General features: G+C 40.2%; 1 protein-coding gene across 1 annotated transcript in view; it reads right to left on the reverse strand.

Annotated features, from left to right (window-relative positions):
* The window catches only part of CWC22 (CWC22 spliceosome associated protein homolog), a 57,778-nt gene extending 53,642 nt beyond the window's left edge, over positions 1–4,136 (reverse strand). Inside the window, exon 1 of the mRNA XM_042949293.1 lies at positions 3,894–4,136. The gene's annotated coding sequence lies outside the window, so the exon portion shown is untranslated. The remainder of the gene's footprint in view (positions 1–3,893) is intronic.
* Positions 4,137–15,021: the final 10,885 nt, after the last annotated feature.

Below are 15,021 nucleotides of genomic sequence, written 5' to 3' on the forward strand. Positions count from 1 at the left end.
TTTTTCTGTTTTTTTACTCTACCTCCTATTTTTTGGAAACAAATTAAGAATAGGGGGTCAAAGCAGTGTCTGTTAATAGTGAGGCGATACATTAAGCTGCGCACAAGCAACTGGGATCTGAGAAATGAAAAGTTGCTAATGTCAGGAGAGAAGAAAAGTCTTAAGTGCTGTAGCAATGTTATAGACACAGTATTCCTGGAAGAGAGGAAGTGCAACTAAGTGGGTCTGGGGCATACAGAAGAAAGTGGGTCCAGAAGCTGAATGCTGAAGTACAAGTAGGAAAGGGGGAAAAATCACTTCTCGCATGAAAGGGGAAAGAGGTCATTCAGGCAATGAGATCAGCATGTGTAAAGACTGAGATATAAAAAAAGAGTTTAGGGGATTCTCAGTTGTTTGAGTACAGGGTGTGAATGTAAGATTGAGCAGAAATGAGATGGAACATGAGACTCATGAAGCTAAAGCATGAAACACCTTGAATGAGAACAAGATTTTTGAGATTCTTGGTCACTGCTATACATTGAGAACCCAGGACAGTACTTACCACTTCACAGGTTCCAATTCTAAAGTTAAACATAAAAGGGGGCGTGTGGACTTCTAATGATTATTCCCATTCCTTGTTTTTTTTAATGTGTTTATTTTGAGAGAGTGTGTGTACATGCGTGCGAGTGGGGTAGGGACAGAGAATCCCAAGCAGGCTCTGTGCTGTCAGCGCAGAGTCGGAAGCAGGGCTCGATCCCATTAACTGTTAAATCATGACCTGAGCCAAAATCAAGTCACACGCTTAACTGACTGAGCCACCTAGGTGTCCTGATTATTCCTATTTCTTCCCACAAAGAACTCTCTATAATGATACTTAGACAGCTTTTACCAAGGAATACCACAGCAGACTTGTCTTAACTATCAATGCTGACTTCTAGGAAGCCCCGAGCTGTTTGTCATCAACTGCATCAAGACAGTACTATCAGGGGTCATCCCTTGTTTTCACCCCGTGTTAACCTGGAGGGCTGAATAAATTTCCAATTTATGGAAGATGAAAAAAATACCAGTTCCTTTAAAGGCACTGCAAGAGGAAACCTGATCCTGAAGGTGCAGTTACTTCAACTTACAAAACCATGTTTAATCACTGAGTCTGTTTCATGTCTTTGAATACTCATACCACTTTATTCCCCCTCCCCCAAAATGTGTTCCTCAGCTTGCTTAAATAAGTATATGGGCTGAATACATTCTGTCAACACTCAGCACAGCTTTGAAAGTGGCCTTTCTGATTATTAATTAAAGAGCTATTTAGTAAACCACATTTTAAGATTTTTAAAGAAAGTTTATTTATTTTGAGAAAGAAAGAGCACATGCACGAGGAGGGGCAGAAAGACAGAGGGAGAGAGAGAATTCCAAGCAGGCTTTGTGCTGTCAGCACAGAGCCCGACATGGGGCTCCATCCGACAAACCCTATCATGACCTGAGCCGAGATGAGGAGCCAGATGCTTAAAAGACTAAGCCACCTTGGCACTCCAACCATGTTCTAAGTGTTAAAGAAAACTTGGAAGTGGTGGTCTCCACGGAGAAATTTATGAAGTAATCCCTAGACACAAAGCACTTTATTTCATTACGGAGGCACCTGTCACCAAGTCTAGAATTAAACCGTCTTGATAAAATAATTGAGGGAAGAACTCACAGGACCTTTCAGGTGGAAGTGCTGAACTCTGTCTATCCTGATCCATTTCAATTAGGCCTAAAGTCAAGTTAAACATGACTCTCCACTTAGTCTCTTCCTCCGATTAGCTTCTATAATCACAGCAGTCTTAATGTCTCCAGGCCAAGGTAATTTATACCATTTTTGTTGTTGCTGTTGTTGTTACCTATTCTCTGGGAAAACACTTACTAGCTTGGCTACAAATAGCAAAGGCTTGCTTTAGTCCACTGCTTCCTCTCCTGATGTATTATTTTGGAAGAAAATGCTTCGAAAATTCGCACTTTATTGTAGGCACTGCAATGAAATGTATACACTGAGATAAAATATTTAGGTGACAGGTTCAGTCCAGAAGTATGATGAAACTAATGTGCCAGAGGCCTTTTTGTTTCATCACCCTCCCATGCTAAAATTTTCAAACATTACAGAAGAGAAATGCAACAAGGAAGCCCACAGAGTCATCAGTATGGTCAGCTATATTACCAATAACCACCTCTTTCTTAGGCCAGCTAGAACTTACGTTACGGAGATACCAGGTAATACAAAATTCAGTCTAGATACAAGTGGGTAGTAAACAGAAAATAATTTTGTTAAGGCACTGGCGCTGTAAAAGTGTGCTCTCTTAGATGGTCTCAGGTACAACTTACTGTCAATCAATCACCTGGCAATGTACAATCATCAGGGAGAACACAAACCAGAACCCCAGTCAAACGGGGTGGGAAAGGCTCCACGAAAGTGGAATGGGCACGCAAACATGGAAGAGCAATATTCAAAACCAAAGAACAAGAACTGAGGCATAGAGGATTCATCAACTATATTACAACAGTAACAATAATAGTTAACACTGTAGGCCGGGCACTGTACACAGGCCTTATATATAAGCATTGTTATTTATTTTTATCCTCAAAACAACCCACTAAGTTAGATATTATTATCATCCACATTTTTCAGATGAGGAAGCTGAGACTAGAGATGTTAAGTAACCTGCGTAAGTGACAGAGTTTCTAAGGCCTGAATCAAGACTGGAATCTTTGGCTTAGGAGTCCATCACCCAGCACCCACCCTAGCAGGTCTCCTCCTCCTACAGATGCTGTTTGTCACAATGCTTCTAAGAACAAAGTCACACTTTTAATGCCAATTCTAAATCCGCTTTTCTAGAGAAGGATAATTGAGGCTAACTCCCAGATTCACAGGCAATCCTAAAACAAGTTTAAACATGATGAGGAGGCAGGCTAACTAGTTTTCTGAAAGCCAAGTTTGTTTTTCTATCTGCTATTGCTAGTCTGTGGACATATCAAAACGTAAAAGGAACTGTTAGTATGCTTTCAATCACCTCTATCTTGCATCTAGAACATCCTTTCTTCATTTTTTTTTTTCCTTATTTATCTCAAAGAGGTGTTGTGAGGGTGAAGTGAAAATAGGTAAAGCGGTTATTGCAGTGAAGACTCAATAAAATTAACTATTACGGTAGCGATATGCACAAGTGTATTGTAGGATCCGGAGCTCTACAGAGAGGTGGACATACTGGAGATCCAAGTTGGAGAGTTAGTACCTTACTGGAGGTAGATCAACTTATGGAAGGATAAAGGACGCCAGAGAAGAGCCCCCAGGACTAAACACTAGAAAGCATCTAGTATTTACAGGGCAAATGAATGAAAAAGAAACGATTAATGAAAATGTAAAGAAGCCATCACAGGGATATACGCTGGATGGAGGCGTAACAGTGGAACTTCCACTATTTTCTAACTAACCACAGTTCCTTAATCCCACTCCCACGGCCTGGGGCCCGGCCGGTAAAAAAGGAGCCTCGGGAAACCTAAAGGACTTGAGAAGTTCTAAGTGATCCCCGCCGACAAGACAGAGGCCCAGGCGCTGGTGCTAGACTTCAGCAACAAAAACACCACGGCCAGACAGCTGCAGCAACCTCACCAGGAAGCGAGGTCCGTCCGCGCAGGCGGGAACGGAGTTCACGGCCCCTTCCCTACCCGCTCAGACTCCGCCGCACTACCCGCTCAGACTCCTCCGCACTACCCGCACTCACACCTCAGTCTCGGGGGCCGGCGCGCACACCTCCGAGCTGCCCGCGGAGGTACCAGCAAATCCTCACTCACCCCCTAGTCCCCTTTCTATTCCCACCCGGTCCGGCAACCCGCCACCCCCAATCTGGTTCGCTGCCTGAGGCGAGTCTACGGAGTTCGGTAATTACCTGGAGCTCCACCGCGCCGCCATTACACCGGACGCACGTCACTTCCCCTTCTCCGGCCCCGGCAGTACGAGGAAGGCGGAACGTGAAATACAAACCTGACGCTAAATTCACTTTAAAACGTTATCCTGTTAATTTACTTTAAATACCATAACTTAATACCACGTTGAGAGCAGTTGGTCTGGTCACAATTTCCTCTTTCCAAGACGGCGACAAAAGAGAAGTTAACGCAAACTACAAAGTCCAGCATCCGCCGCCAGTAAGGACGGAAATGACGCGTCAATTGTAATTTTTAGAAGGTCGCAATGTACGACGGGAATTGTAGTTCTTCTGAGTAGGCTCCCGAGAGCACATCCAGGCGGCTCATCTGAAAGCTGATAGTGATGAGGATTTCTCAAAATTTACTTTAAAGCTCTTTCTCTGCAGTTGGCAAGAAGTAGACCTCAGTAGTCATTTTTTTCTGTGGAAATCTTTAAGAGGAGCAGACAGACTTTTGGCAGTAGTTAGGTCAAGAGCCTATATAAGGAAAAATGTTAGGAAACGTTAAGTGCCTACTAAGTCCCAAGATTTCAAGCTGCGAGAACGGGAGGATTTTGGACCACAAAGTGAAGTAATGAGGAAAAGCTAATTTTGTAGAGAAGATGATGCTTCTAATTGAGTTTAAGGTACCAGCTGGCACGGCATCGTGAGGATAAGGAGATTGGCTGGCCAACTTGGAAATAGCGAACTGTGCAGAGATCAGAGGTAATTCATGAAATTGTTTTCTTATGCTTTACTTTTCAAGAGTAACAAAACCTAAAAAAATTCAACTGCTTGTTACTGTTTTGGAAACTGTCTTTTCCTAAAGCAACTATATCTTTATTCTCCCCACCCTTGTGTACACCAGGCCTGGTTTATCCAAACATTTCTCTATTAGGATTTTAGAGTACTCATGTGAGTAACCCTTTCTTTGAGGCAGAAGAGTACAGTGATTACAGATAAAGATACTGGAGAAGTCCTATTTATGTTTAACTCTTAAATCTATTGATATACTCATGGATAATTTTTCTGGGGCAGTTTACTTAACACTGTGTGCCCATTTTCTGATGTTGGGGGGTGGGGAGTGCCCATCCCATAGAATACTCTTAAGAATTGAATTCGTTGATACACTTGATGTATGTGAGATAATTCTTACTACATAACAGTATTATCCATCCTTTTTTTCCCTATCTAACATGTTTGACCATAAAGGCACATTTTGGTGTCTTTAAATATTTAAGTGAATAGATTTCAGTTGTACCAATACAGGGCATAGGAGATGAATCTGGTAAACATTTGTATCCATACTGAAAAGAAGCACAATACCACCTCTACAATTATCAGTAGCAATAGGAAAGTTAGAGTTGAAGCTAGGGTAGTTAGATGGAGCTGGAAAAGATGAGGTTTGTCGTTTTGGAATCCAGGAAGCAAACTGTGACATAGGGTTAAGAATGTAAAACAGGGGCGCTTTGGTGGCTCAGTCAGTTGAGCCTCTGACTCCTGATTTTGGGTCAGGTCATGATTTCACAGTTTGTGGGTTCACGGTGTGGAGCTTGCTTGGAATTCTCTCCCTCTCTTTCTGCCCTTCCCCTGTGTGCACTCACGCTCTCTCTCTCTCTCTCTCTCTCTCTCTCTCTCAAAAATAAATAAATAAATAAACTCTTTAAAAAAGAATGTAAAACAGTAAAAGTAAAAGGGAGGAAACTGGCTTGGGTATGGTAACTCCAGAGCAAAGATGAAGAGTCTCACGCTGGGATGAAGAGTCCCACACTGGGATAAAAATGGCTAGGCCCTTGTAACACAGTTTTGCTCGGTCATTGGCTGGAGACACCCCAAGAAAAATGTGGCCACCATTCAAAACCTGATATACAGTTGGAAGTATTAACATTTGAATGGTGTTACCTAACTACTCCTAGCAGCTAGGCAAAGAGCCTTTTCTTGAAAGGGTATCTGAACAGAATTTCTCTGTCACAGTCAACCCCTTGTACCATTTAGATCCACTCTGTATACACATTCAGAGAACAATTCCTCTAGGGTTCCAGTGGCTTCTTTTCCTGAAAAGAAACTTAGTAGAGAGAAGTTAGTGGGACAAACTATAGTCCCCATCTTTGCAGTTGGTTTTGAACCACAGCTGAACCATTGCCTTTGTCCTCCACTATTCATTCTAAATTCCCCACACTCTCAGCTACCAATTCTGCTGGTCTTGGTAGTTACACTAGTTGTGTGAAAACCCTAGTTCCTGAGAAATTTGAACCCTTAGTAATAATCACCTTCTCATGCAGGTGCTGCTGCAGTTGGCTATTAACACCCACTATTCGGCAAGGTAGCACTAAGAGTTGCCCAAATAGATCACTTGAGTGTCACGCATTGTCTTTCTTGTTCCTGTTATGTAACATCAAGACTACATTCTCCTGATGATAAGAGTTAGCTTTTCCTCCCAAGGTGTTAACTCTTCTTTTTGCGTCCTTTTCCCTGAACTCAAGAAGTCCAAAGTGCCTATGCAGCAGATGAAGCTCAGTTCAATGGGACTCTTGCTGTGTCCTCTAGCAAGAATATAACACCTTTGGGGACTAGGACCTCTGATTCCAAAAAGGTCAGAGTTGCAGGTATGGGGACCACTATGTCTCCCTATGGGTCAGTGGGAATGATTGTAAATGGGGCTAATCCTGTTTTAATCCCTTGTTTTGTGGACCCATATATTGTTCCTACTGGAGATTCTAAGCTATCTCAAAGTCTACTGTACGCTGGGGAACAGCACCTCTTCCTTGTAGAGTATTCTCTTAGCAGGTGCTTGAACTTTACCCTTCACAGATCATTCCAGTGCTCTATTAGGCCACCAGCTTCTGGGAAATGCAACATGTGATACACCCAGTGGAACTCATGGTCACAGGCACTTCCTACACTACTTTTACTGTGAAGTGATTTCTCTGGTTGGATGCTGTGTTGTATTGTGTTCCATGTCTGTGAATTAGGCATTGTATAAGTTCCTATATGGTGGTGCTGGATAAAGATTTGTGGGTATGAAGTGCAAATATACATACCCAATATGTATGTATAATCTATTCCCATGGGATTGAACTATTGCCCCTTTCAGGATGAAAGGTCCCAATGTAGTCAACTTGGCATGGAATGGCTGCTTGATCTCCTAAAGGAGTGATGACATATTAGAAGCTCAACATTGCTCTCTTTTGCTGGCAGGTTGAACTTGCAAATAAGGCAGTATCATAGGTAGGTGAACTATGGTAAATGGGCCTCATGCTGATGGACCCCATGCAAAGACTACATTTTTGCCACCATAACCATTTCACTCAAGTGTTCATTGTGCCAGCACTGTAGTGACTGCTAACAAAGACAAGCTAACATCAACTAGCTGAGTAATTTTGTTTATTTGATTATTTAATACTTCTTCTGTAATGTATGCTTTCTTGTGGACATTGATGTATGATAAAAAGATCCTCACACTTTTTACTCACAATGCTATGCATATCCACATGCCTCTAACTCTTTAAGTCCTCCTTGTCTGCAATTCTTTTTTTTTTTTTAACATTTATTCATTTTTGAGAGACAGAGTGTGAGTGGGGGAGGGGCAGAGAGAGAGAGAGACACAGAATCTGAAGCAGGATCCAGGCTCTGAGCTGTCAGCACAGAGCCCGATGTGGGGCTCGAACTCACAGACCGTGAGATCATGACCTGAGCTGAAGTCAGACGTTTAACTGACTGAGACACCAAGGGGCCCTTCCTTGTCTGCAATTCTTAAAATCTTTTTCTTTTCAGACTTCTGACCAGTCAGCCAGGCTGACTGGCATTTCCTATTAGTCTATTTATGCCCTGACATCAGGCCACTTCTCCTTACCATACAAAGCGGAAGACCAGGTGCACCACCTGAAGCTCTGCCCATTAGGAAGCTCTCCTGTCTTCAAACTATTTGCGAGTGAGCCTGTACTGCTGTCCAATTTCAGGTTTCATCCACATACTTAGCCAATTCATCTGTAAACTAAACTCAGCCATTTTTTTCTTTCTTCAGCTGGTGATCAAGACACCACCCCTACTCGAATATGGCCATCAGTACAAGCTGAGAGAGGGTGTTGATGCAACTGAAGGGTGATATCAAGGCCTAGACTTATCTGTTCATGTGGATTTTTTGTGCCTCTGATATTCTTTGTGCGCCATCCCAAATATAATACTTTCATCTTATGATGAATTATGACTGGGTCCTCCAGAATTTATGACATGATGGGTTCAACAAGACACATTGCATTTTGTGTCACTTAGTGTCCCATGGTCAAGCATTCCCTCTTTTTTTTTTTTTCCAGTAGCATGCCAAGACTTAACTTTTAAAAAATGTGCAACCTTGCTCCAGAACCCTGAGGGCTTGAACTGTGTAAGATTTCTATAAACTCCATATGCATCTTTTCCCAAAACTGACAACTCTTAACACCATAGAAAGTGCCAGATCCTATGGCACAAGTACCAAGGCTTTTTGCATCACTACTCAGACCTGCTGCAGAGCTCTTTTGCCAGGTTGTAAAGCTGGCAGCTTTTAATGTCATCTGGCATGTGGGCCAGAAAAATATTTCTAGGTGTGAATTATGTTGCTTACAGAACCCAAAGCAGCCTCCTAGGCGCTGTGCTTTCTCCTTTCTTGTAGAGGATGCAAGAGGTAGCAGTTTGTCTTTTACTTTGAAGGGAATGTTCTAGCACTCCCCAGAACACTGGACATTTAAACCCTTTAATGAAGGGACAGATCCCTAATTATTCACAGGGTTGATCCCCTACTTTCTAGAACACAAACCTCTAGCATACTAGCCAACACTTGCTCAACATGTTTAATCCGCATGGTATCATTGATATAATGGATCAATATGATACTCTACAGGATTTCCAGATGATCTGCATCTCTTTGGACGGTATTATGAGAAAGAAAGGAGAGTTAACATAGCCATGGGGTTAAAGTGTCAATGCATATTGTTGCTTGTTTATTTCCTTTGGATATTAATATTTCTAATTGTGTTCATTGATGGGGTAAAAAAGAATCCATTCTCCAAATCAGTGGCCTGTGCTTGAGGCCATATTATCCTGCTTTAACAATGGCACTTTGCTTGGCATGACAGCTGCACTTGGGGGTGCTAGTTGGTTGAGCTTCCAGTAGTCTACAATCATTCTGCTAATTTGTCTGGTTTCTACATTGGCCAAACTGTTGAATTAAATGGAGGTGTGATGGGAACTACTATTCCTGCATGCTTTATGTCCTAACGGTATTGTTAATCACCACCCTTTGGCATTGTGATATTGTTTCAGATTTACTTTCTTGGCCAGGAGAGGCAGTTTCAAAGATGTCTACTTGGCCTTCCCCACTATGATAACTCTTACTCCACAGGCCAAGGAGAATCAATAGTATTGCCATGGTGTTGCTTCAGTTCTTCAGGTATTAATGTTGACTCTAACCAGGTATCTAATAGTCCTCAAAATATGTGGGTACTCCCCTTACCCCAGGACATGGTAATTCAGATAAGTGCAAATGGGTCTCCTTGGGGAAGGTCCAGGGGAATCACCATGATATATACTTGACATGGTGTCAAGTCAGGGTGATCAAGACATGGTCAAGTCAGGGTGATTCTTTCTGAGACCCAGAAAAATCTTCAGTCAATGGTTTGAAAACTGATACAGAACCAGGAACTGGGCAAGAGATTGTGACTTTTTATTGGGGTGACCAGTCTCTTATTTATTCTTTCATTTAATTATGTATATGAGGCATTACTCTCATTGGCAACCCATATATTTTGCCCATAGTGACACCCTATTCTGTTAACCATCTGTACAATTCACTCTTGGCCACTATTCCAACAACTGGTACCATGATTCTTGTGACTCTCTAGCTTCTGAGGGTTAAGTATTGCCTTAGCCTCTATTGCTTCAGGGACCCATCATCCTCACTGCTACAAATGAACCAAGTTCCATGGCAGCCTCCTCTTTTTTTTTTAATTTTTAAATTTTAATTCCAGTATAGTTAACATACAACATTACAGTAGTTTCAAATGTACAATGTAGTGATTCAACAATACTATACATTACTCAGTGCTTATCATGTTAAGTGTATTCTTAATCCCTTTCACCTATTTCACCAATCTCCCCATCCACCTCCCCTCTGGCAACCATAAGTTTGTACTCTGTAGTTAAGAGTCTGTTATTTAGTTTGTCTCTTTTTTTCACTGTTCATTTGTTTTTGTTTCTTAAATTACACATATGAGTGAAATCAAATGGTGTTTGTCTTTCTCTGACTGACTTAATTTCACTTAGCATTCTACTCTATGGTTCCATCCATGTTGTTGCAAATGGCAAGATTTCATTCTTTTTTATGGCTGAATAATATTCCATTATTCATTCTATATGATGGCTGAATAATATTCCATTATACATTTTGGATACTAACCCTTTATCAGATAGGTCATTTGCAAATACCTTTCCCATTCAGTAAGTTTTCTTTTTAGATTTGTTGCTTGTTTCCTTTTGCTGTGCAGAAGCTTTTTATTTTGATGTAATCCCAATAGTCTATTTTTGCTTTGTTTCTGTTGCCTCAGGAGACATAGATAGAAAAATGTTGCTATGGCTAATGTCAGAGACATTACTGCCTGTGCTCTCTTCTAGGAATTTTATGGTTTCAGGTTTCACATTTAGATCCTTAATCCATTTTGAGTTAATTTTTGTGTATGGTGTAAGAAAGTGGTCAAGTTTCATTCTTTTGCATGTTACTGTCCTGTTTTCCCAACACCATTTGTTGAAGAGGCTTTTTCCCATTGCATGTTCTTGCCTCCTTTGTCAAAGATTAATTGACCTTATAATTGTGGGTTTATTTATTGGATCTCTATTCTGTTCTATTGCTCTGTGTATCTATTTTTGTAACAGTACCATACTTTTGTGATTACTACAGCTTTGTAGAACAGTTTGAAATGTAGGATTGTGATACCTTTGGTTTTGCTGTACTTTTTCAAGTTTGCTTTGGCTATTCAGGGTCTTTCATGATGCCAAACAAATTTAAGATTATTTATTCTAGTTCTGTAAAGACGTTGTTGCTCTTTTGATAGGTATTGCATTGAATCTGTAGATTTCTTTGAGTAGTATGAACATTTTAACACTATTTGTTCTTCTAGTCCATGAGCATAGAATACCATTCCAATTATGTTTTTTTTTTTTTTTCAGTTTCTTTCATCAATGTCTTATAGTTTTCAGAGTATAGGTCCTTTACCCCCTTGGTTTAGTTTATTTATTTATTATTTATTTATTTATTTCAAGAAATCAAGTTTCTGTTCTTGGCATTTTATTGACAAGGCTGTTGATCCTTTTTCTGGGCTGCTGTGGTTTTTTATTTTTATTTTTTTTGGTTGTTTTCTTGTTTTTGTTTTTTAATTTACATCCAGATTAGTTAGCATATAGTGCGACAGTGATTTCAGGAGTAGAATCCAGCGGCTCATCCCTACCTTTAACAGCCAGGGCTCATCCCAACAAGTGTCCTCTTTAATGCCCCTTGCCCATTTAGCCCATTTCCCACCCAAAACTCCTCCAGCAACTCTCATTTGTTCTCTGTATTTCAGAGTCTCTTATGTTTTGTCCCCCTCCTTGTTTTTATATTATTTTTGCTTCCCTTCCCTTATGTTAATTTGTTTTGTATCTTAAATTCCACATAAAGTCATATGATATTTATCTTACTCTAATTTTGCTTAGCATAATACACCTAGTTCCATCCATGCTGTTGAAAATGGCAAGATTTCATTCTTTTTGATTACCAAGCAATATTCTGTTGTACACACACACACACACACACACACACGTATATATACACCATATCTTCTTTATCCATTCATCACTTGATGGACATTTCGGCTCTTTCCATACTTTGGCTCTTGTCTATATTGCTGCTATAAACGTCAGGGTGCATGTGCCCTTCAAAACAGCACACCTGTATCCGTTGGATTAACACCTAGTAGTACAATTGCTGGGTCATAGGGTAGTTTTATTTTTAATTTTTTGAGAACTCCATACTCTTTTCCAGGGTGGCTGCATCAGTTTGCATTCCCACTAACAGCACAAAGGGTTCCTCTTTCTCTGCATCCTCACCAACATCTGTTGTTGCTTGAGTTGTTAATTTTAGCCATTCTGACTGGTGTGAGGTGGTATCTCCTTGTGGTTTTGATTTGTATTTCCCTGATGATAAGTGTTGTTGGGCATTTTTTTCATGTGCCTGTTAGCTATCTGATGTCTTCTTGGAAAAGTGTCTATGCATATCTTTTGTCCATTTCTTCACTAGATTCTTTGTTTTTTGGGTGTTGAGTTTGGTAAGTTCTTTATAGATTTTAGATACTAACTCCTTATCTGATACATCATTTGCAAATATCTTCTCCCATTCTGTCAGTTACCTTTTAGTTTTGCTGATTGTTTTCTTTGCTGTGAAGAAGGTTTTTATCCTGATGAGGTCCCAATAGTTCTTTTTGCTTTTGTTTCCCTTGTCTCTGGAGACGTGTTTAGTAAGAAGTTGCTGCAGCCAAGGTCAAAGAGGTTTTTGCTTGCTTTCTCCTCTAGGATCTTGATGCTTCCTGTCTTACATTTAGGTCTTTCATCCATTTTGAGTTTATTTTTTGTGTGGTGTAAGAAAGTGGTCCAGGGTTTTCTTGAGGGTTTTTATCAAGAAAGGCTGCTGTGTTGTCAAATGCTTTCTATGCATCTATTAAGAGAATCATGGGGTTCTTATTCATTTTTTTGCATGTAGCTGTCCAGTTTTCCCAACCCCATTGACTGAAGAGACTGTCTTTATTCCATTGGGTATTCTTTTCTGCATTGTCAAAGATGAGCTGGCCATACGTGTGTGAGCCCATTTCTGAGTTCTCTATTCTGTTCCATTGATCTAAGTGTCTGTTTTTGTGCCAGTACCATACTGTCTTGGGGATTATAGCTTTGTAATACAGCTTAAAGTCTGGAATTGTGATGCTCCAGCCTTGGTTTTCTTTATTAGGATTGCTTTGGCTATTCGGGATCTTTTCTGGTTCCATACAAATTGTAGATTGTTTGTTCTAGCTCTGTGGAGAATGCTGATGTGATTTTGATAGGGATTGCATTGAATGTGTACATTCCTTTGGGTAGTAATGACATTTTAACAATATTTGTTCTTCAAATCCATGATCATGGAATGTTTTTCCATTTTTTTTTTTTTTTTGTATTTTCTTCAATTTCTTTTGTAAGCTTTCTATAGTTTTCAGCTCTTTGGTTAGGTTTATTCCTAGGTATTTTATGGGTTTCGGTGCAATTGAAAATGGGTTTCTCTTTTTGGTGCTTCATTATTGGTGTATACAGAAATGCAACTGATTTCTGCATTGATTTTATACACTGCGACTTTGCTGAATTCTTGGATCAGTTCTACCAGGTTTTTTTGTAGAATCTTTTGGGTTATCCATATAGGGTATCATGTTGTGAGAGTGAGAGTTTGAGTTCTTCCTTGCTGATTTGGATGCCTTTTAGTTCTTTGGGTCATCTGATTGCTGAGGCTAGGACATCCAATACTATGTTGAATAACAGTGGTGAGAATGGACATCCTTGTCGTGTTCCCGACCTTAGCGGGAAAGCTCTGTTTTTCCCTGTTGAGGATGATATTAGTGGTGGGTCTTGAGTATATGGCTTTTATGATCTTGAGGTACGATTGTTCCATCCCTACTTTCTTGAGGGTTTTTATCAAGAAAGGCTGCTGTGTTGTCAAATGCTTTCTCTGCATCTATTAAGAGAATCATGGGGTTCTTATTCTTTTTAAAAATTTTTTTAACTTTATTTTGAGAGAGAGAGAGAGCACGCGTGAGTGGGGGAGGGGCAGAGGGAGAGAGAGAGAAAGAGAGAGAGAGAGAGAGAGAGAGAATCTCAAGTAGCTTCCTGGCTGCCAGCACAGAGCCCTACCCATGTGGGGCTCGAACTCATGAAACCGTGAGGTCATGACCTGAACTGAAAGCAAGAGTCGGACGCTAAACCATCTGAGCCACCCATGTGCTCCTTATTCTTTCTTTTTTAATGTGGTGTATCACATTGCCTGATTTGTGGATATTGAATCAGCCTTGCATCCCAGGTATAAATCCCACTTGATCACAGTGAATAATTTTTTTAATGTATTGTCGGATCCAGTTGGCTGGTATCTTGTTGAGAATTTTTTAATCCATGTTCATCAGGGAAATTGGTTTGTGGTGCTCCTTTTTAGTGGGGTCTTTGTTTTTAGAATCAAGGTAGTGCTGGCCTCATAGAATGAGTTTGGAAGTTTTCCTTCCATTTCTATTTTTTGGAACACCTTCTACAGGATAAGTGTTAACTCTTCTTTAAATTAAATGTTTAGTAGAATTCCCCTGGAAAGCCATCCGGCCCTGGACTCTTATTTTTTGGGGAGATTTTTGATTACTCATTAAATTTCTTTACTGGTTATGGGTCTGTTCAAATTTTCTATTTTTTCCTGTTTCAGTTTTGGTAGTTTATATGTTTCCAGGGTTTTGCCCATTTCTTCCAGATTGCCCAATTTATTGGCATATAATTGCTCATAATATTCTCTTATTATTGTTTGTATTTCTGCAGTGTTGGTTGTGATCTGTCCTCTTTCATTCATGATTTTATTTATTTGGGTCCTTTACTTTTCTTTCTGATCAATCTGGCTAGGGGTTTACCAATTTTGTTAATGCTTTCAAAGAACCAGCTCCTGGTTTCATTGATCTGTTCTGTTTTTTTGATTTTGATATCATTGACTTCTGCTCTGATCTTTATGATTTCCCGTCTTCTGCTGGTTTGGGGCTTTATTTACTGTTCTTTTTCCAGCTCTTTAAGGTGTAAGTTTAGGCTGTGTATCTGAGACCTTTCTTTGGGGTCAAAGGGACAGCCTTTGGGCTGTCATGTTATCATTTTCATTGGCTTCCATGTCCTTTTTAATTTACTCTTTAATTTCTCCTTAACCCATTCATTATTTAGTAGGATGTTCTTTAATCTTTTAAAGTATTCGTGGTCTTTCCAAATTTGTTCTTGTGTTGATTTTGAGTTTCTTAGTGTTGTGGTCTGAAAATATGCATGGTATGATCTCAGTCTTTTTGTACTTGTTGTGGTC

This window comes from Panthera leo, chromosome C1 (assembly GCF_018350215.1).
Source record: "Panthera leo isolate Ple1 chromosome C1, P.leo_Ple1_pat1.1, whole genome shotgun sequence".
In the NCBI taxonomy this organism is placed as follows: domain Eukaryota; kingdom Metazoa; phylum Chordata; class Mammalia; order Carnivora; family Felidae; genus Panthera; species Panthera leo.